The following is a 23809-nucleotide window of genomic DNA, read 5'->3' on the forward strand; positions in this document are numbered from 1 at the left end:
ACACAAAGGATTAACAATCACAATGAAGATGGGGAGCATAAGAACCTTTAAACTGGGTGCTTGGAGGGTGATACAGGAAACAAGGCAACAGCTTGGTTATAGCAGCCACTGGCAACTGCCATGAATGGGCTAAGTGCAGCATAGAAAAGGCTATTATGTCTCATCCCATTAGCCTGCAACCTCTTTGCTAAGAGTTACAGGGGAGAAGTTAAAAATCTGTGCTTTTCTTCTGGGAAAATAGGGTACTTGGTCTATTGCATCAGCAAATGTAGTGACCCGTTAACTCCAGCCAACCTGGAAAATGGTCAGAGATTATGACAGTTGCAATGTAAAACATCTGGAGGGTACCAAAATGCCTTCTCCAGCACAAAACTATACAGAGAGGACCTAACTAGTCTGGTAGCTCTTCTTAGGATTGCTTCTCAGATGACTGTAGAACATGGGAACTTCTGTGAAGTAGTACATTCTCAGGTTTGAAAGCTCGCTTGAAAATAAAAGCCCTACAACCACACGGAATAAGACCTCTGCTACAGGGGTGGGTTCTACTTACCTTTACTACCCGGTTTGCAATGGGGCTGTGCGCGTGCGCGCGAGTGAAGCGAGCACGCATGCACGCTCTTCTGTGCATGCGCAGAAGCATTCTGATGATGTCAGGGTGGGTGGGCAGAGCCTCCTGCTGGTTTTACTACGGGTTCTATAGAACCGGTGCGAACCGGGGGCAACCCACTACTACTCTGCTAATGTGAGAAAGTGCTTTCATATGCCAGGAAAGAAATGTTGCGTTTAACATCACTATGCAATAGAAGAGAAACATTTAACATAAATAAGTAAATGTGCTTCATTCATTTTGCTGCTGCTGATGGCTTACTTTTCGCTAAAGGATCTAGATCTCAATTGTAGTCATAAACTGTAATATGTAAACTGCTATAAAAAGTGGTGCATGTTTTTAATGGAAATTGGACACAACTACATGTGCATTACAAAATCTCTATGATCCAACTATCATATATTGTGGGCTCTAAAGACATTTGGGCCCTTTGGATCTCTGCCCCCCCCTCCCAAATTCTCCCAGAATGCTGCTTTATAAGGAATCTGCCTTCATTTGTTTATCTAAAGTCAATAATTGATTGCGGTCAGGGATGACACATGCAACATTTTCACCCATCTCATAGTATGTTATGATCAGATAAAAAACAGATTTCTATATGTTCTTCCGTCCTTGCTGCTCAGCAGGGCAAACCTGGGATGACTGGGATGAGGAACAAATCTGGCTTAATTTTATTTCCAGATTAGTTGGTAACATTAGAGAAAACTCCTATACTTTCTCAGACAATCATATTGCCAATCCCAATTAAAATATTCTATTTCAAATTATACAATTCTTGCTGCTTGCCTCACTTTTGAACTGTATATACTAACCGTAAAAGCAGTTCACATCCATTGTGTTAGCAACAAAGGCACCATGGTTTGACATTACAGAAATGGTAGGTTATACATTTTTTAAAATAAAGCAGTTTATAATATGCAAACAGATAATTTCTTGCCTGTAGGATAATATTGTGGAATTAGTATTTCAAAATATCTTGATGAGCATGCCACAAGACCTCATGGAAATGGTGCTTGATGTGCTTGCTTACAGCAATGCATGGTTACAGTCACATTTCCTTCTGACAAGTGTCGTAGACATATAATATATTTTTTGATCTGATTTATTCTTTTTACTGGTTTTCTGTTCACTTCTTAAATGCTTTTCCATCTTTGGGATCAAACATCCCAACCTTCGTCTCCGCAGTGCGCACCTTTTATTCTCTCCTTTGTATCCCATTAAGTCTGTGTGACACCACGCATCTGTGTCTCAGCAGGCATTTTCTGCAGCCCAGTGAGTCATTAGAAAAGATGTGATAAGTCCCAGATGTTAAAGAAACATGGTAGCACTCCATAGTTTACAACAGGGACAAATAAAAGCCAAAGGGTTTAAGTTTATTAGGCACCACAAAGTGAAATGAGTTCATTTTGCAATAAAGAAAAGGGTGACACTGACAACTTTAGATATACACACATATACAATTCTTGGCCATCAAAGAAACCTTTGCTAGTCAAACTTATTTCTTTACTTTCAAAGATGTAAATGACATTTAAAAAGTTTACGACATCAACACATTTTATAAATCACAAGTAGTTTGAATAAGAATGTGCTAACATTTATCTTGCTGGTCTGGAAAGTTTTTTTTAAAAAAATGGATTTCAATTAATAATCCATATGAAAATAATCAGAATGAAATAGATCAGACTTTCTTTGTTGACTGCACATAGTTCTGGAGACCTTTTGATTAATAAATAAACTGTGCAATATTTTCAGATTTGAGTTTAAAGGGTTGGTAAGCAGAAAAACAATTTACAAAGGCAGCTGTGCTTTCTTCCAGGATCATATGGCTGTTGTAAGGAGCAGTCATATGATCCTGGAAACAAACTCAGCTATTTTAATGAGTATAGCCGATACATACTGCATTTATATTCTCAGAATTTTCAAAGCAACTTTTGGAACTGAATGCAAATCATTGCACAGCTTTACAATAACTCCTATAAGGGATCCATTCCGAGAACAACTTATTTGGTACATACAAATGTAGTAACATGTGCCATATGTGCTTTTATTATATTAATATAATGTAATGTAATAGTAGTTTCAGTTATAAAAAAGTATGTTGCATGAAGGGACATGATACAGTTGGAAGGAAAGTGAACAAACAAGGAAAATAAGGAAAGAAAATAAGATGAATTATTTTACTTTATTTTCATGGAACCAACTTTAAACCACCCCTGAGCAGCTTACATCTATACTATAGGATAAAAACTTTAAATATGAATCAAAATGGCAAATCCAGTGCACAAAATCCAACCTGCATCCCTCATCCAGCAAGAAACTTCAGCCATGCTAGCCTTGGAGAAAAGCCAGGCCTTTAAGACAAATTACCTCCTGAGGTAATCTGGAACCAATTACCTCCTGAGGTCTGGACCGCCCCCACCCTATTGGCCTTCCGGAAAGCGGTGAAGACCTGGTTTTTCCGGCAGGCTTGGGGCCGTTGATCTCACTACGGCGATCTTGCGAGACCCGGCCATGGAATGGAGTGTATGGGTTTTTAATGTTTTCTTTTAAAAAAAATTTATGGGATATTGTTTTTTGCTGTGAGCTGCCCAGAGTCCCTAGGGAGTTGGGTGGCATAGAAATGCAATAAATAAATAAATAAATAAATAAATAAATAAATAAATAAATAAATAAATAAATAAATAAATAAATATGCGTTCAGACTGGGAACTACACATTTTTCACCCTTAAGACAGTTGCCGCATCCCAATGTTCATGTGATTAAAATTTAAATGCTTGGCAACTAGCGTGTATTTTAAAAAGTTGCAGTGTCCCAGGGTCATGTGATGACTTTTTTATGTCTTTCTGACAAGCAAAGTAAATAGGGAAACCAGATTCACTTAACAACCATGTTACTAACTTAACACCTGCAGTGGCAAGAAAGGTTGTAAAATGAGGCAAAACTCACTTAACAACCATCTTGTTTAGCTTGCTTAGAAATTTGGGCTCAATTGTGGTTATAAATTGAGGACTACCAGCTAGTCCCAATACCTCTGCTGTGTTCTTCTTATATCTGTAGTCCTTCCAGCTGAGGAGAGCTTTCAAGGAATTTGGCTACATGAAGAAGTGAACCTCTCTCTTTGTTATAAAATTAGATTGAAGAAAACTGCCTAAGAAGGTATGTGGACTCCATGGACTACTTCCAGATGTTATACCCATAGATATTTACTGTCAGCACTGCTAGTCCCTTGCAGTATGTTCTGCCCCAGCTACGGGTCCCAAGAAGTGTAGCACACACACACAGCTCCAAAAACTCCGTTTAAAATACAAACAGACCCCTTTCAAAATGCAGGCTTTAACCACAAATGTCCTTATCAGCCTGCTATGAATTACAGAGATTAAACAAAGTCCGACAAGGTTGGCAATCAGCCCAGAAACCAAGTTGTAACAACAAAAACTCACTCTCAAAATGCTCTGCGTAGGACCAAACATTGTTTCCAGCAACATTTGCTATCTGTGTGCAAACTTAAATAGGCTAAGAGAGTGGCCAATTAATCCCAAGCCTTACTCTCGAGGAGACCTCCTCCTGAGTAGCCACTCCTGCCTTTTGGCAGCCCTTCGTGCTCGAGCATTGAGAAGAGGCTCCTCCACTTCACTCTCTTCACTTGAAGGAGCCTCTGGAGGTTCTGAAGGCCCTGGTTGAGTCTCTGCCTCTGGCACCACATCTTCTTCAGCCTCTTTGCTGTCCGACTTGAGCGCCAGCTGCACAGGCTGCTGGCGCGACACCACACCAGACTCCTTGTCGTCGGGATCAGCCACAATCCGCGCAGCCGCTGGCGGCCCACAACACAGTATTGGTCAAGAATGTATCCTATTTATTATTGATCACGCCTTCCAGCTTTGACCTCTCCTTCACCCTTGTGACCTTTCCCACTATTTTTGGACAAGGGTTTGGTGTTTTTTGAGAAAAGCAGTAGATACATGCTCATAAATAGTCAAACTGACATGGTATCAGGCACGAAGCGTCCGCCTACCTGTGACTGTTAGGAAGTGTGACAGGTGGCTAAGCATCACCCTATACTTATCATCTTATTACAAAATGTAATATGCAGTAGGAATCATCTTGAGAAGGAGGAGGAAAATCTGCAAGCAGGATAAAGGTCAGATAAAAGAAATCTAAGTCCAGGGCAGAAATCTAATCTGAGAAAGAATCACAGCTCATGAAGATAAAGGGAGTGTGCCAGAGAGGAAGCACATTCAGACTTGCAAGATTCTGTTACTGTAACCTTATAATAACAGTGGTAGTAGCAGTCGTAACTATGACTTTCTAGTCTGGTCTAGCTTGAAGCATTGACCCATATGAAGAAGAGGGATTAGAGGTGGTTTTTCCCACCAGCTGCTCACAGTTGATGGGAAAGCCAGAGGAATCACATTAAAATTGTAAGGATAGCACCTTTTGCCAGGTTCATTACTGAGGCAGAATAGAGACTGGCAATGAAGGTGGCATAACCAGCATAGTTTTCTTCCTATTTGTGAACTGTGCAACAGCATTGCAACACTGCTTTCTTGTTGTGTCCTTGGCAGCTTTAAAAGGGACTATGGAGTTTAAGGCTATTAGTAGCTACTTGATGGCTTTGTGTTGGAGACGAAATAGCTCAGAGGCGATGGAAAACATACATGGGCAGCATTCTTATCCCGCTTTCCATAAACACCTGTGGATCAATGTGGTAACAGAGTGCTAAGCGAAATGTGCCTTTTTTCTGGCCCTGAGATTGGGTCACCTTAAGTTCTTAGCATTGTTATCATCAGTTTCTGCAGTAATATTGTCACCTAATGGTGTTGGGTATTTTAGCACACATTTAAAAAGTTATTTTAGCTGTAAAACAGATATACTGCTGGCAAAACTATCTGTGTAATAATGGCCCCATAGTAACAGCATGAGAGAAAATTAAGCAAATAATTATGAGAATATTTTTCATGGAGCCCATTTGATGATTTACTATTGCAATTTAAACTACTGTCCTGCTAAGAGGTAGCATTTAGCGTTTACCCTTTAATACTCATTTTGTCCAAAAAGTCTGCTGTTTATTGAAGTTTTTTAATAAAGCCCCCACACTTTTGTAATATTTAAGATACCAGAGTGGCTAAAATCGGAAAATTAAATATTCTGTCTTCATAAATATACAGGTTCATGCAGAGCAAGATCTTTCCATGTTGGAGTGTCCCAGAATAGCTAGATTTGCTAACTGGAATAGTAGAAATCTTAATACACAATTCAGTAAAACACTATTGTTCTACTGAAAGAAGAATAATCACGAATATTTTTATTACTTACGTTTAATGTATCCCTTATGGACTGTTTCAAATTTTAACATTTTATTTTAAGATTTATATTTGCATCTTCATTCCAGAAAGAATATCAAGGCAATATTCCCAGCAAATGTAATTTGAAAATGGGCTGAAGAAAACAAGCTAAACTTAAAACATAATTAGGAGATTTAAAGCCAAATCACTGAACCTTTTCTTTAAAAATGCCTTTGCAAATATTTGAGCCTGGCAAATGGAGGAATGCACTACTAGAGCTTGGCAGCCTTCAGACAAATGGACCATCATTTATCGGAAAAAGTATAGGGTTTCCTGCTTGAGCAGGGGGTTGGACTAGAAGACCTCCAAGGTCCCTCCCAACTCTGTTGCTCTGCTCTGTCCGTTCTGTTGAAAGGCATACCAAAGTTGAGGCACCTATAGAAAAGACCCTGTTTTTAGATTGCAAATCAAAATTCATTTGGAGATGGCAAATAGAAAATGCCTCCTTGTGTATCTTAACTTGGTAAGAGAACTGATGCTACCCGAATAGCTTTAAAGCATTGTGGCATATAGTATTTCATGGCTGCGCATGGTTGTTGTGCTAGTGCAGGGGTGTCAAACTTGATTTCATTGAGGGCCGCATCAGGGTTGTGTTTGACCTTGGGGGTGGGGAGGCTGGTGGGGTAGGCATGGCCAGCTCGACGTCACTCCTGTCAAGGGCGCCTGTGGTGGCCGGAGCACTCTGCTAGCGAAAATGGGCTCCCAAGCTCCATTTTTGGCTGCCACAGCCTCCTGCAATCCTCTGCCAGTGAAAATGGAGCTGGGGAGGGCCGTTTTCACTGGCAGAAGCACCTCAGGCTGGTCCTTTGCTATTTCTAGGGCAGCCCCGCAGGCCAGATCTAAGTACCCCACGGGCCACATCCAGCCCCTGGGCCTTGAGTTTGCAGCCCTGTGCTAGTGTGAGTCAGAAAATGGGGAAGGTAAACTGGAAAAGCAGTTCAGTTCTGACCTTGAAAGCCGGGGCTGTTGTGGAAGATGTAGAAATAGCAATCCCATTGGTCCAACCTGACATGCAGGATATGGTGGACATGTAGGCAAGGGAGACCCATCTCCTCAGTTGCTGGGGGACATGCTGCTGGTCTGACTAAAAATTGGCAACAGAGGAGAGGATTAAAAAGGTGGCGGGTGAAGTTACAGGAATATGTGGAGCAGTCATTGGTTTCTGGTTGGAGAAGGAGAAGAATAATTCATTGGTGGCTTCTAAGAAGGAGGGGTGGGAATTAGCTGTTGTCAGTAAAATCCTGGTTTCTGGGAAAGGACTGAGCAGAAGACCCCGAGAAAGGTTCTTTCCCCCAACGGAGGAAAAGGTGCTTGGATAAGCAGATCCAAGAGAAGGAGTCAAGTTGTGTTCAGCATGCAAGCAGCAAATCCAGCAAATCCCTTTCTTTCTACTCACCTCATAAGCCCAGAAACAGGAGAGAGTGACAGAGTAAAGGAGGAGGAAGTGAAGCAATTAGTAAGAGAGCCAGAGGGAACATATTTTCTGAAACAGATATTCAGGAGTAAACCTGACACTAGGATTATGTTGTATATATTTGCTATGAATAGCTGTGTTACATAGCTTCTATGAATACAGTAAAAAAGCATAAAAGTCTTCACTGAAAAATACACAGCCAATTCTAAAAATGCCCCATCATGCTGTGAAAAGCCCATGGAGAATTTTAAAGAAGAGGACCAGGATTTTGAATGAGGGTCTTTAGTAGCTAATGTTGCTCTTCCACCACTTCAATAGACCTTTGATTTAATGGACCTAAGTGTAGTGGAAGTCAGATACAAGGACAAATTTTCTGCTCAGGCATCCTCATCCCAAATAATAGACTAAGTTCATTGTGTCTGAAATATTCCAGATGATTTATGGTCATTCATATCATTTGCATACTTGCATAATTATGCAGTTTTTCAAATAACATTAAATTGGTATTTGCATCAATTTGCCACATTACCCTGATTAAGCAAATGACATAAATGGACACAAATGACATAAAGTGGGCTTTAACAGACCCCTCTTTCTCCCTGGAATAGTTTGCTGAATCTAAGTTTTACTGCAACGTAATAAGCATATTGAGGTACTCCTTCAAATGAAGGACTACAAGGCTATATTTACCAGGCTGGATAGAACTGAAATTCAACCACTAAAAGGTCACATGTTGCTGTCCTTGACATGCGCAAACAGCACATTCTCAGAGTTTTTCTTACCTTTAAAGCTTTAAATATTTTTCAGATAGTTCAGCCTGGAGGTTATGAGAAGTTGGCAGACTCTCTCTCTTTAGTGAAGTGTGCAAACCAAACTCTGCATTTCTTGCGTCGGATGACGAGAGCACATCTTTTTTCTTGTGTCCTGTCCACTTTTTACAGAGACACGACTGACAGCGTTTTAACAAAGTGTATCCCTGTTTGGTTTGGTGGCTGCAGTGCCTCAGATAGAAAGTCCATACAGAGAGTGGTAAGGACAGCTGAGAATATTATAGGAAGCTCGCTTCTTTTATTCAGTGTTTATATAGTGCTTATAAGCGCTATGTGCTTAAAGCTCAAAGGGTTGTTAGAGACCCCACATACCCACTTCACAGTCTATTTCTGTTGCTCCCTTCTGGGAGGAGGTTTTTAAGTATCTATAACAGGACTACTAGATTCTGTAACAGCTTTGTTCCTTATGTCATCCATCTTGTAAACTTGCAGGATTCTTTTTTTTTTTTTTGCCATGTATATATCAAGGCACTTTGATATATTTTAACCAATTTAAAAGCAATGAAAAGAGGTTCTTTTTTTAAAAAAAATATTTTAATTCACTTTTTTTTTTTTTTTTTTTACATCTGTTGTCTTATACACGACTTCCCTTTTTCGGTTCATGTAGCATGTAGTGTATTCATTCTTCTCCCTTTATCCCTAAGGAAACTGTTGCATTCTTTTCTCCACTAACCCATTTCTTTTCTATTTCTACTCCCTGGTGCTCTCTTTCTCCTTCTCTGTGCCACCATACAATATGTATGCCAGTTCTTGGTGCTACATTTCTGTTACATTAAATCTTTTTCTTCCAATAGATCTCTGTCTATCTTTGTCTACTTGTATACCTTCTTTTCCTTGGTCTACAGTTTGCTTTGCATTATCTGTTCCTTTTTGGATTTCATCCTATAATTCACCCTACTAACTAGAGAAAGACAGGTCTTTCTGCAGCCTATCTTAGTTGTTCCCTTTGTTATCTCTTTTCCTTTGTTCTGCTATAAAGAATTAATTGATCGATTGTAATCTAAACTAATTGATTCTAATCATAATCTAGATGATGGGAAGAATGTCAAGCGCACTTCCAATATCACTTTTGTACAGACTGTTTTATTTATTGTAAAATAGGTTATGTGGTGAAATGTTTCTATTAAACTTCATTTTATATAAAAAAATACAAGTATCCCTCAGTGCTGCATAGACAATTGTTGCTCTATCCATGTCATAATGCTCTACCTGTGACAGAGAAATAAAAGGGAAGAAAAAGCGAAAGCAGACACATCATCAAGAGACGGTAATAAATGAATGAAACTATTACCTTGAACTTTGCCATAAATGAATAAATTATTGTTTTGATACTCCAGAAAGCCTCAGCTAAATGGGTAAAGCACTGCTAAAATATTGATTACTTGGCAACACAAAATCTCCCCAAAGGAAATTGTCCTTTTGTCTTGGAACAGTCCCTCAAAATACTCCACTGACAGCTTAATAGTATTATCATGAAAAAGAATTGGTGTTTGCTGAAAATGAAGATACTCTTTCATTTCATTCTTAACTTTGGCCTCCAGAGAACTAATTTACCAAGATATATTTTTTTCCCTTTACATTTAAGGACACTGCAGTTCACACTTTATATTAGATATTCTGATGCTTATTAATGTTGGCTGTGGTAAAATTTTCATATATGAATGTATTTTTCCTAGTGATCCACTTTTCAGTTCATATTAAGTAAATTTAATATGAATAATAGTAAAATCCCAGTTTCCCAACACACCACAATCTAAGCTTTCTATAACACAATTATTTTAACAAATGAATTGATATCTCATTATTCACATAGTGAAAAATCCTTAATCACAAACATTATGGGATACATAGAAACATACATAAGCATATTATTTGGAACCAATCCTCTATGAATTATCATCCTTTATGGGTACATCATCCTACTGAATAGACTTTTCCTCTAAACAGAAAGCTAAGAATGCATGTAAGTTACAATATTTATCTCTCATTTTAAAATGCTGAAAGTTTTGCACATTAATTTTCAAGAATGTGTTAAGAAGCCAAAACTGTTATAGATCAGCTAATGATTCTGGATTTCAATTTTGCTTAAATATTAATTTATAGTAGCATATCCTGGAATATATTGAAAATTGACCCTGTTGTACTGGATTGCTCAGAATTATGTTTTGCGGATTCAGTAGAATTATTACAAGTTATAAAGCAGGATCTTAACAAATGATATTCAATGAACACCTTTTCTCTTTTACCCACTTGCATTAAATGTCATTTGTTAAGTTCCCTCTTTATAGCTTGTAACAATTATAGCAAGCTAATCAAATTAAGTAAACCTTTTTATGTTTACTTGTTTCTAATAGTCTTTGACTGGGTTCACAGATTGCATTATGCAATCTTTATTTCTAAATAAAGACCAATTGGCTGGATTCACACAACTATTTTTTCACAAATCACACTAGTTGGGATCAACACAAAAACAACAAATCAGGCTACGCTTACAATGAGCAAATGAAGTTACTATAGACAAGGAATTTGTTGACTATAGCAATATAGTGTTCCTGTTGAACAGCCATAGAGAGGACATTTTCATATGACATCACCATTGTTTACTTGTTAAGTTGAGGGAATTTTAGTAGGTGCAGGCAGAATGCAGAAATTTTATTGTATAAAGAGGATACAGGCATGGCAAGTCTGTCAGCTTCTGAATTGACTCACCTACTGAATGGTTGGAGTTTGAACTCTGCTATTTTTCTTACGACAGTAGTTACAATGATTGCACTTTAGACTCTTTTACCTAGAGAAAAACAAACAGGCAGATGTTATGTATTTGTTTCTGATAGATAGCAATAGCCCTTAGACTTATATATACTGTTTTCTAGTGCTTTCCAGCCCTCTCTAAGTGGTTTACAGAGTCAGCATATTGCCCCCAACAATCTGGGTCCTCATTTTACCAACCTTAGGATGAAAGACTGAGTCAACCTGGAAAGGACATACACATATATATTTAAATGAAGTACTGTATGTATTACTATAGTAAGTGAAATGTGACTGCTTATGCCCTTGTCCAGCTAAAACTACTGACGACAACTTCGAAGTTATTGCTCTTAAGGTTTTTTCATCTTTCAGCCCAACCAACTTCAGTTTTAGGTTGTGGCTCACATGTTCAGTTTGCCTAATTGAACTCAATTAACCCAGTCTTCCGGAACTGCACGACACCGGCTATATTTTTATAAGGCACTCAACTAGAATTTACAAATTACTCAATCAGATTTTAGCATAGCATATTGTGGGAACTCATGATTAACTTAGCTTCAGTCTGTTGTATACATCCATAATATTTAATAAATTAAGATTTAGCTAATTGTGGATGAGCATGTCATAGAACATATCCTTCTGCCTTATCAACTTGCAGTTGACTTGTGAAATGCGCATATACTCATGTGTATCTATGAACAAGATGGGTGATTTTGCCCATAGAGCACTGAAAGCACCAACAGTGCTCATTGTCTGATGTAAACTTATAATGGGTACATAGGAATACTCGAGAAATCTGGACCACATCACACCAAGAATGCTGTTGTTCTGTTTATTTTTGATCTCACATATCCAGTCTTCTTCATCTTCATTCATACATTAACTGACGACTGCTCTGATGCAATAGGATACTACCAAGAGCTGCTACTGTTCTCATTGTAGTTTTAATGCTTTTAGAAAGAATAGTTGTAGCCTTTCACTACTGCTAGAACCTTATTTCAGACTTTGTTCTCAATTTTGTGAATTGACTTACTGAGGCACATTTTTCGCAGTTGTTTTGTTTAAGATTTGGTACTGAATATAACATATGTATCACCAGCTATATGCTTAAATGACCATTTAAAGATTTCTGATCATTTGAGGAATAAATACTTTTTCAATTTGCCTCCATTTAATTGACAAGATCCCTGCAAGTTCTTGGCCAGCTATATAAATTAATTTTCCCCAAGGGCATTTGCTCAACATAACTATTTTAATCTCTGTTTAGAAGTGAATTTGTCATGTGATTCGTGAAAGCCTGAATTTCCTCTCTTTCTTTCTAAAGCAAATGGCACTTTGCAGGTGTTCAGCTTCTCATGGGATCAGTCCATTTTCTTCATTGTCTCTATGTGCATTTAGAAATCAATCATGATCCTGCAAATATTTAAGTTGACATAATCTGTAAATGTGGTGTAAACATAAAATCTAGACTTGCTCTTCATTATTTGCAGATGGTACATGCTTCCCAAAGAAAGACCCTCTTGTATCTTGGCTCATCTTGAAAAATGTTCAACATCTGCAAAAGCCTGCTAAACGTGATATATTCTAGATAACCGTAAACATATGTTATGCATATTTATTGCCTTATTTTATTGTACATGTAAATTGATTTGGTTTGGGGTTTTTTTTGCCTCAAAGAAAGACAAATAAAAAACAAATATCTTGAAATTATTTGACTGACTCAAGCACTATACTTTTGGAATATCATCCAATTGTATGATCTTAGAGTCACTTCACCATTTTGTCCCAAACCATGGTTCAGCTAAAAAGAGCTGCATTATCTGTGAGCTTTCCTGTTTGCCATAATGAGGACAACTTGACTTGCAATGTCCATTAAATAATCTATTAAATAAGATAGCTGCTGGAGAATCATCGGTAATGTTGTATAGAGTGGGATGATGATAATTTTGTGACTGAGAGGTTTCCATATTTCTTTCTGTTGCAGTTGTTGGAAAAAGCATTTGAAGAGTGTTCATAACTCTTTCTATTTCTTAGTTCACCTCAGGCCAATATAGAATATTTTTTTCTTGTTAGACTCTAGATATACAGTAAATAAGGCACATTCTTTCCTTTAAGTGTATCTATTTCTGAGAAATTATGTAGCAGTTACTTAAGTCATAACTTCTGTCGAAGGCAGGGGTGTCAAACTGATGGCTCACGGACTGGATGCATCACATGCAGGCCATGCCCATCCCAGCTCCGCGAAGGGAAAAAATGTTGCAAAATGTCATGTGATAGCAATGTGACACTGCCAGTTTGCTACCCTTAGTCTAAGGGGAACATTGTTACAGATATGTAAATATGATTTTTTTTGCAGAAGTAAACTACTCAGTAAATTTTCACTATTATGAATAGCTTTCAATATGGGTAAGTAGGCTACTATGCCATTATTTTACTGCTTTCATTGTGATATTTGTTTTCCATGACAAAGTAGCCCGCATTGCTATATTTGATGGCAAGAACACACCTACATAGATATGTGCTAGTTTTCAGGTAGTTGGTCCATTTCAAAACTTTGGTGATAACTTTAAAAGTTGTGGTCTTACGCAAGTATGACAACATATCTTTTGTGCCATGGCATGTGGAAGATCAGAAATATCCACTTCTTCATTTAAGATAATCAATAATTCATGTCAAGGAGCTCAGGTTTCTTGAAATTATGATTTGTAAAAATAACCAGGGATCAGATACCATGGATTGCCTGGCCTTATAAATATTGACTTGTTCACTACAGTAAGTACAATATCAGTAATATAGTGTAGTCTTTTGCTAGAAGTCTTACTTAGGTATTGGTTAAATTATAATGTGGTTTGTTTGGTTTTGACTTAGCATATTGTATGAACCCAATCAATTTTGAGTCAAAAAACTATGATTAATCAAATGAAGAATTAGTATAATGTATGAACTCTGGATTCATCTTATGTGCTAAGCCATAATGCTGTTTGTTTGATTTTGTACATTCAATATACTATGTAGACTTATCCAGTGTGGAGGTAAATGATTGCCTTGGGCCAGGGGTGTCAAACCCGATCATATCATGGGCCGTATTGTGATTGTTTTTGTGCTTACGGAGCTGGGGTGGGCGTGGCCTGCACAACCTGTATCCGACCTGCAAACCACTTATTTGACACTGCCTTGGGCAATCATGATTTAAGGCTTGTACAATGTACATATCCAGGTATTGTTGCTTATATAATAAACCATGGAAAGAACAATTGAGTTAGCAGGATGTTTCTATCCAACTACAAAGAGATGAAAAACAAGTGACTACTAAGAAAGACAACATGGCAGAAATGTGATATAGAACAAATACCATATACCTTACACATATATAGTAGTCAATGGACACTAACCTCACAATCAATACAAAAGCTTCAATTGGCACAAAGAGCCATGGAAGGATACATGCTCAGCATTACAAGATAAGATTGAAAGACCTGCACATGGATTAGAGAACAAGCGAAAATATACGATATCATCAAGAGAATAAAAGAATTTAAATGGAAATGGGTTGGTCACATAGCAAGAAGAACTGATTGCTGGTGGATCCAGGCTGTCATAGAATGGATCCCACTTGATAAAAAGCATCCGTGAAAGACCTAAAACAAGATGGGTCGATGACACCAGCAAGCATTGTGGGTCCAATTGTCAATAGAAAGCTCAGGACCATATTGGTTGGAAACATGTGGAAGAGGCCTTCATCCTGCAGGGAATAGACAATGGCTAAAATGATGATGATGATGAGTAGTCAATGCAGAAAATCAATAAGTGCTTTTCTTTTATTCTGTTCTCACAACTCTTTTATTTTCTTTTTGATCACCTTTCATTCCAAATTCTTCATTTCTTCTTTACTGTACCTCAGTCATGGGATCATATTTCATCCGTCTGCAATATCCTGTCCCATTATGAAGAGAGAGAAGTTCATAGGAAACATTCTACACTTAAGGGAATGATTATTATAGCTATATGAAATGCAAAAGGAAGGTTTCATACAGAAACTCAAAATCAAAAGCATAATTTATTTTTGTAGTTTATAGTCGATTTCTATTTCTCAGGGTTGTTTTTTTTTATTACACCAAGAGACTCTTCAAATGAAGTTTGTCTTCATGGTTGCCCAGATAATCTTAAGCATCGATAATGTCCCTACTTTATCTCCAGATGCTATTTTTCTTACAGCATTCAAGATCTTAGCTTCAAAGCTTTAAGAGCTCACTTGCTGATATCACTATTTGAGAGTCACTACTTTTGTTGAACTTCAATATATCTATCTGTATAGATACATAAATGTTTCCTAATAAGAAAATGCATACAACAAGATTAGTTAGGTAAAGGATGGGTCCATCACTTAGAACAGTGTTTCTCAACCTGGCTGGCTGGGGGATTCTGGGAGTTGAAGTCCACCCATCTTCAAGCTACCAAGGTTGAGAAACACTGACTTAGAACAATGCATCTAGTCTTTTCTGCAGCATGTTATAAGTTGACTGTAGGACTGACCTACAGAAGATTAGCTAGCTAAAACTAGTGAGCTGCAAGCAAGTGTGAAATGCTAGACCAATGGCCCCCAACCTTTTGGGTACCAGGGACCGGTTCTGTGGAGAAAGGTTTTTCTGCGGACCAGAGGGGATGTGGTTTTGCATGCTGCCTGCATTCCTCTGATGGCGCTTCACTTGTTTGCGTGCCCCGGTTGCTGGCATGCCATGGATCAGTGCTGATCCACGGACTAGGGATTGGGGACCCCTGTGCTAGACTATTCCTTTTAGTCTTCTATGATTCACTTATTCAAAGGGAATAAGCATGCTGCTACCACTTTCACTCCCCGAGATCACCACTGGAGTTTGAAACTAATCCATAGCTGCCTTCAATTGCTGCCAACCTCAAAATACCAGAAGTGTCCTTAAAACTTCACATGCTAGTCAGTTGTTGTTGTTGTTGTTATTAGTTGCGAACTTGCCCCTACTGTAGTTACCCTGTTAAAGAGGAAGACAAGATTTGTTTCACATTATTTTTTACAAAACCATGTTGGACCTTAGCAATCATGGCTTTGTTTTCAAGATGTTCTGCTAACAGCTTTCTGGAGATCAATGTTAGGCTCACTAGTTGATCATTACTGGGCTTCTATGTTTTATTTCTTAAAGAGAAGGACATTTGTTCTTCTTGGGTTCTCTGTCACATCCACAATTTTTCAGCACGTCTCAAAAGTAACTGGCAGAGGTCCGGTCAGCTATTTAACCAGTTCCTTCAATACAGGTAGCCCTCGACTTACGACTACAATTGAGCCCAAAATTTCTGTTGTTAAGTGATTTTTGCCCCATTTTATGATATTTCTTGTCACGTGTTAAGTGAATCACTGTGATTGTTAAGTTAGTCACCCTGTTGTTAATTGAACCTGACTTCCCCATTGACTTTGTTCATCAGAAGGTAGCAAAAAGGGATTGCATGACCCCAGAACACAACATTCGTCATAAATATGAACCAGTTGCCAAACATCTGAATTTTGATCACATGACTGTGGGGCTGCTGCAAAGGTTGTAACAGTGAAAAACAGTCATAAGTCACTTTTTTCAGTGCTGTTAAACAGTCACTAAATGAACTGTTTATGTCGAGCAACCATGGCTTTGTCTTCAAGATGTTCTGCTAACAGCTTTCTGGGGATCTATGTTAGCCTCACTAGTTGATCATTACTGGGCTCCTATGTTTTATTTCTTAAAGAGAAGGACATTTGTTCTTCTTGGGTTCTCTAGGATATATTTCATCGGGAAATGAGGGATTTGAAAACATTCAAATCATGTAGAAGTTCTTCGGGGTAGTTTTCCTTTGCAAGTCCAATAAACTCAATGACTTAGTTATATATTTGATTATGATGAGCCCTTTATGATTTTTCTGGCTGCTGTAATATTTTGCTTTAATATAAATAAGAAATGAAAAATGAACTTTGAAACTTTTATCAACTAACTGTAAGATATATCTACTGTAGCCACCTGATGGCAGTATAGTTGCATATTTCTCTTTGTCTACATTTTCTCTTCTCCCCATATTGTGTTAGGTATTGCCCTGTCAACATCAGTATGAATGTAAAATAGCAAGAGAAATAATATAGCAATCTTTTCCTGATATTAATAACCAGCAATGCTCCTTATATTATGTTTAAATACATATTTAGAAAATAACCTACATAGTTAAGGCTCCTGACATTAATTGCTGCCTAGCTAATGCAGTAGCAAGTATAAAAGAAGAAAGCTCAGCATGTAGTCAAAATATCTGTTTTCCAAGTAGGCAGAAGCAGGTTTTCAAGTTATGACTGGTGCTCATAGAGCTAAATTAAGTCATGAGATGAGATAACACAATACACCATCATTTTAAAGCAATTTAATCACAGAAACTAAAAAAAAAAAAGAAAGAAAGAAAGGAGGAAGTAAATAGACATTTTATTTAATAGAAACCATCTGTACTGTACAGTAGGCAAATTGTATAAAAATGAATAAAACTGTCTCTGGAGGAACATGACTCAAGCCCTAGCTTATATAATGAAGATGTATATGTGTCTTTTAGCATTTGCATTGTCTATTAGACTAGGTAAATCGCACCACTAGTGTAAGCAAAAGAGCTTCAAATTTTATTACCATCCTATGACGGATGACAAACACAGTAATAGAAATAATGCCCATTAAATGGGGCTTGTTCCAGACCTTAAATGGCCATACATTTGGGGCATTAGATGGAGCTAAATAGATACAGAGTGATGGCTGATGGACATTGTCACTGCTTTAAAACCTGGAGTCTATAACAGTAGTCTTTTAAACTGGGTTAGACCTCAAGCCTATTGTTTCATTCAGTCTCACTAGGGAAGAATCTAATTTAAACATGTCCAGATTGACTTTTGTACAGCTCTTTGAGCGAAAAGAATTCAGGCAAGTAATTCTTAAGCTGCATCTTTAGGTTGGAGGGAAGGGAGAAAAAGTACTTATCGGATATAATTGACAGCAACAATTGGAGGATCATTTTTAATATTTTAAAATTATCTTCAGCACATATCTTCCATGCTCAATAAACAAGCAAATAGTGCAAAATCTCAGGTGCAGTTAGCTTTATAAATGAGATGGAGATTCTATTTGCTTACTTCCTCTGGAATCTCTTAATTGTCTGAGCCCAAATTTTGAACTAAACTGCAAAAAAATGCTTCCTGATTTAACTTGATGTTAAAACACACCCAATGCTTTGATGTTTCAGGAAGAATAAAAACAACTTGCCTTTTATAGACATGGGCTACTTTCAATATTATTTATAAGGGCCACTTATGCGATTATGATTTGAAAGGAGAGAAAAAATATGCAAACTTCTGAAAAAAAAATCTTTTTATTTTGCTGTAGAGAAGAACTTGAAACTTACACAGTTGAAACTCACTTTGCTCCTAATTGCATATGAAGGAAATTTAGTTATGAATTATTTTCAGGTGAACCTTAAGCGGTTTAAAATCATTTTTTTTTCCTCACGATATTCTTGCTTTTTAAAATGGAAGTTGATGTTTCTCTAATAAAATCCAAGGATCCTACTTGAACAAAGCAGTAGAATTCCTGTGTAAACTCCAGAGAATAAGCTTCTTCTAAGATAGAATAGGTTTTATTCTAAATGGTCCCTGACATTTCCCTTCTCCTATCGCTATCAATTGTTTGTGGTTAAGAGTGTATTCAAAATTGCTCTGAAATACCAGTCCAAGGGAAGTTCTGACACTTGTGAGTATTTAACTGACTCTGAGTTTTGATAATCTTTTCAGGATATTCTGTATAAACACAAAGACACAAGAAAGAGAGAGTGAGAAAAATAAAATAAAATAGAGAGGAACGTTTCAAGAAACTCCACTTGCAAAGATGTTTTCAAAAGTCCTGTGAAATAATCTAAGGGGCTTTTTGCTAGGAAAAAATATATTAAGAAGCAGAGTGAAAGTAATATTATTACGATATCTGTTTTTTCTTTTATCTGGGATTGATTTTACATTGAGATTGATTTGATAGTGGTAGGATTAGTTCAGGGAATAACAAAACTATATTCATGTGGGATTTACAAAATATTACTGCTTCCTTGCATGGATCTCTGGAACATGTTTCTTTTCTTTTTCCAATAAGAAGCAAATATTAAAATACAATTTATTTTTTAATAAATAAATTATATGAATCCTCATAGGCTTGAAATTAAGGTATATGTTTTTTTATAACAAATGTACAATATTAATATATTAATTAGAAACAATTCAGTTTTGAAATCCTATACATATGCAGCTAGAAAAAAATATCATCAATGACACTATTTGAATAGACATGCTGCATTGCAAAAATATATATAGACTTGTTATCTGATTTAAAACAAGAGCAACATCGTTATACAACTTGATTCAGTGGGGAAATTTGCTGTAATGGGTCTACTTCTATTAATAAGGAAAAGCAAAAGAAATTAGGCATTGTAATTTAGTCCACCGGTTTCCTGTGATCTATTATACAGTACTGCACTATGTTTTTAAACAAACAAGCTAGCTAAGAATTTAGATATTTTTAGATTTAAAAAATATTTCTGAGGGAGAAAAAAAAAGAAATATAAGAGAGTCAATTATTTTCTTAAAAAGAGTAAGAGAACTTGAAATTAAGTATATCTCTTATGTTTGTCTCCCATAATTTGTTTAAAAAATAATAAAAATAATTTTAGATGGTGCCTTTGGTAAAAGCACTTTTTGTTAATAAATAAATAAATGCTGACTTTCTCAATTTATCATAGTCAAAATGTTTTGCCATTGAAAACAACAAAAATCTTAAATAGTAAAATACCTGTACCTTTACCAAAAAAAAAAAAATTAAAAATCTTATAAATAAAAATGGATAGACCAGAATTTTAAAAAAAGAATGAAAAGAGACATTTTAAGAAAATAAAAGAAATATGTCTATACTGGAAAAACATCCAAGATCTACTGAAGGCTGTTGATTATTGCATTTTGTTGGATATTTTTCTCATTTGGTCTATTAGATGATCACACTTCTGATCATTTTCTTGTTTTGAAGTTGCCCCACTTTGGCATATACTTAAAAGGCCATACCAAGGGCACAATTAAAACAAAAATCCATTGCCAATTTTAAACTGAAATACCTCAAGCCTGAATTTTCTGTATTATTCAGCACTCATGGCTTCTAAAGTCTGGCTTCATAAAGAGATAATGGGGCCCAAACCATTTGGAAAATCCCAAGTGGAACATGATCACTAATGACCACTCTAATTAAACAAGGCTAAGTAAACAAGCAAACAAAACAAAACAAAAATCCTGCCCAAATTTCAGTGACATCCTAAAATAAATAAATAAAACAAAGGAAAACACCCTTCCCTCATTGACCATTTTGATCCACAAGATGGCAGTCTTAAGCTTCTTATAAAGAGTTCCATAGGCTAACAAGAGCATGGGTGAAAAGATTATGGATTAAGGGGGGGGGGGAATGGAGGGGGTGTGTGTGGAAAAGCAAAGAGAGAAAAGTGGACATGAAAGCTAGCTAGACTTCTCTAGATGTTCCTAACTGTGGAAAATTGTGTTTCTTAAAGTCTAGGGATGTTCTTTAGAGTTTTACTCTGAGCTAAGATTCTAGTCAGTATTGCTACTGGATCAGAACCACATGAAGGTCCTTTCAGGCTTTAGTAATATAATTGGTGTTGTGGATTATAATTTGAATTCTGGGGAGGCTGGAACTTCCACAGCCCATTGCTCAATTTGAAAGCATCACTCTGACTTTAGATCAGATCACTGACATACACACACAGCAACAACACCAACAACACACACACATTCTATTATCCAGATGTGGAAAAACAAACAGAAACACATTTTAAGAAGGAAAGGCAAAGCAAAATGTTCTCCTTAGATATCAGCCAATGATTGGCTTACATGCCAAGGCTATCCAAGCAAGGACACAGATGAGTTGATTACGGAACTTTAGCTTACAACAATGGCCCCCTGAACTGAAGACTTTATTGCTATTATAGACATTTCACAGACAAGGAAAATCTAAATTTAATATATTAAAAAAAAAAAACCCACTCCTGTCATCAGTTATTACAACGGCCTTTTCCACTCAAGGAGTGATATGTGGGCGAGACTGCCAATCATGGCACACCAGTAAGGCTGGAGCTGTGGAGAATCATTTCCAGGTTTGCCACCTCTCCACATATGTTTATTGTTCAACGAGTGTCCAAGCACATATTTTAGACTGCATTTGTGTGAATGTTGGTGATAAGGGCATGCTACGTTTGTGCTAGCAAATGCCACAGTCACTTGCTGAGCTTTTTCTCTCTGTAGCATTGTAGTTTATCATCCAGATAAAGGAATGAGTGCACGCTCATTTATATAACACAACAAAATGCAGGAAGAAAAGTGTAAATATCTTATTGAGTAGAACGTTGATATGATTGAAACTCTAGACCAAGCATATATTAATTAACCATGCAATGACTTAAGTAGACGATTAATTTACAGTATATAGCTAGGCTTCACAACATGGAAGAAAAAGAGCATTTTTGCCCTGGTTAGATTTCTAACTGCAACAAGTTCTTTCATCTCAGGAGCTGTATAACAGACTGGCTAGTATGAAAGAAATGATCAACCTCTGACATCCTCTTTCCCACTGTTTAAAACGTATCGAAGGACAATGCAATAGAACCATACGTGACAGTGAGCCAATGTTGCCTTTAGAGATATGACAAATCACTTGGGTTTCTCCCCCAACCCCAATCCTGGAAACATGGCTTTGTATTACATTATAGAGTAGCTAAAACATCAAATAGAGGGCAGTTAAGTGTGATACTTTACAACCCATTTAATTTCAGAAGGCAATATTCACACTAGTTGCTTTAAGAAACAATAATAACGCATCCTTAAATATTTCCTCTGTCCACCCAAGTTGACTGGCTTGGTTTCCATTCCATTTGCTGGGGCTTCTGTTGATTGGGGCTTCAGGCACTGAACTTTACATTTGTAGAAAAGACTTTGCAAACAAAGCAGCTAATAAGCAAATAGTGCCTACTTGAGTTCAAATTGTCATTCTTGAGTTCTACCTTACCTGTAAATGTCTGTGAAGGTTAGCCCTTTGTATTTAGCAATAAATTTATGATGGATGGATGGATAGATAGATAGAAATAAAATAAGATATGGTACTATTCCTTCATGTATTCTGGTTTGGTTCTTTGAACTTAAAATAAAAATGGCATAGATAGTGAGTGAGTAATTTTTAGGCATAGCAATATTATTTACTAATACTTGGTTTCCTGCCATGGGATCAGGAAACCAGTGAACTGTTGTACCCCTCCATAGTTTTGAGGACTGCATTTAATTCCCATGTTTTGAAAGAATGTTAGAAACAATTTATTTATTTATTTATTTGATTTTTTTTATACCACCCTTCTCCAGCAGGACTCAGGGCGGTGAACAGCCAACGTAAAACATAGCATACAAAATTTAAAACAATTTAAAAAGATATTAATGAAGCAACTAAGTTTTATGCCAACAGCTTGCTCCAAGATATGTAAATAGAAGCTCTAGAGTCAGTTGTAGCATGTTTCTGAATAGCAGTAATAGCAAGGGCCTCTTCAAGAGAACAGTCTACCTCATTTTGTATTGATGGAGTTCCTTTTTTATCAGGAGAAGGGACTTCTTCCCAGAAGCTACTTCCATAATATGAAACATCAGGAGAATAGGATTATTCTCTCAGCACTTGGGGTAAACTTGAATATTTATTTTTATGTTACTGGGTGAAAGAATTGTGCTTAGCAAAAGGGTCAGTAACAATTGGAGAGAGAAAGAGAGAGAGAAAGAAAAAAGAGAGAAAGGGAATGAATGGATGAATGAACAATTGAATATGAGAATATAAATCTTAGAGACCCAGTTTGGGGCAGTAGTTAAAGCACCAGGGTTAAAACCAGGAGGCAATGAGTTCTAGACCCATTTTAGGCATAAAGCCAACTGAATGACCTTGGGCTAGTCCCTCTCTCAGCTTCAGAAAGGATGCAGGTCTAAAACTCTTGCCAAGAAAACTGCAGGGACCAGTCCAGCCAGTTGCCAGGAGTCAAAAACTGACCTCAAGGTACACACACACAAACACACATATCTTCTCAGCTAAGCTTGCAGTGAGAAGGTAACAAGGGCTCATTTTTGTACAACATTCTTGAGACCAAATCTCTCTCCTAATTCCTTCACAGTTAGCTTCTCTACATTCCTAATGGCCCAATGATTTCCAGACTTGGCTGGCAATTTTCAGCCCTTTCCATCTGTGTTCCTGGGTACTCTCCAGCTGAAAGGCAATCCCTTTGTTCTGCTCAGAGCACTTGCATGAAAATGGCAATTACCTCCAAGAACGAATTTTGAATGAGATCGGAGAGAAGCTTCGGCTCTTCCTCGGATGCTGCTGGATTTAGAAGGCACTCTTAAGTGAGCAGCCCAAATCAGCATGAGGGTTGTGGATTCAGAGGCACTGAAAAGTGGCCGTGTAGCTGATGCTGCATTATTTCTGAGCAGAGAGAGACAGAAAAAGTCCATGTTTTAATAATAATCTCTCCTAGCCTTTTCCAGAAGTTGGAGGATGCTTTAAAAAGATTCATGAACAAATCATAACAGTGCAACACATGCTGAAACAGGCTATAAAGTCCTTGAAAAGTATATATGTAATATTCCATTATTTTAGCAGCTTACAGTTTGACTTGTTGCAACTGATTGTGTATCTGCCAGATGTTACCTGGAAAGCAGGAAAAGAAACTGCTTAATTGAGACAAAATGCTTGTGCAAGACAAGAAATAGATGTTTTCATGTTC

The 23809-nt window shown here is 37.1% G+C and overlaps 1 long non-coding RNA gene across 1 annotated transcript; it reads right to left on the reverse strand.

The window, feature by feature from the left end:
- Positions 1-8644: 8644 nt before the first annotated feature.
- On the reverse strand, positions 8645-23492 carry LOC148113134 (uncharacterized). Its single transcript, XR_015728342.1, has 3 exons — positions 23348-23492; positions 10904-10982; positions 8645-9403 (listed from the first exon to the last, which is right to left on the reverse strand). It is a non-coding gene; the product is annotated as an uncharacterized LOC148113134 (long non-coding RNA).
- Between the last annotated feature and the right edge of the window lie 317 nt (positions 23493-23809).

The sequence above is a fragment of the Pantherophis guttatus genome, chromosome 6, assembly GCF_059756535.1.
Source record: "Pantherophis guttatus breed Tessera chromosome 6, ASM5975653v1, whole genome shotgun sequence".
NCBI lineage: Eukaryota > Metazoa > Chordata > Lepidosauria > Squamata > Colubridae > Pantherophis > Pantherophis guttatus.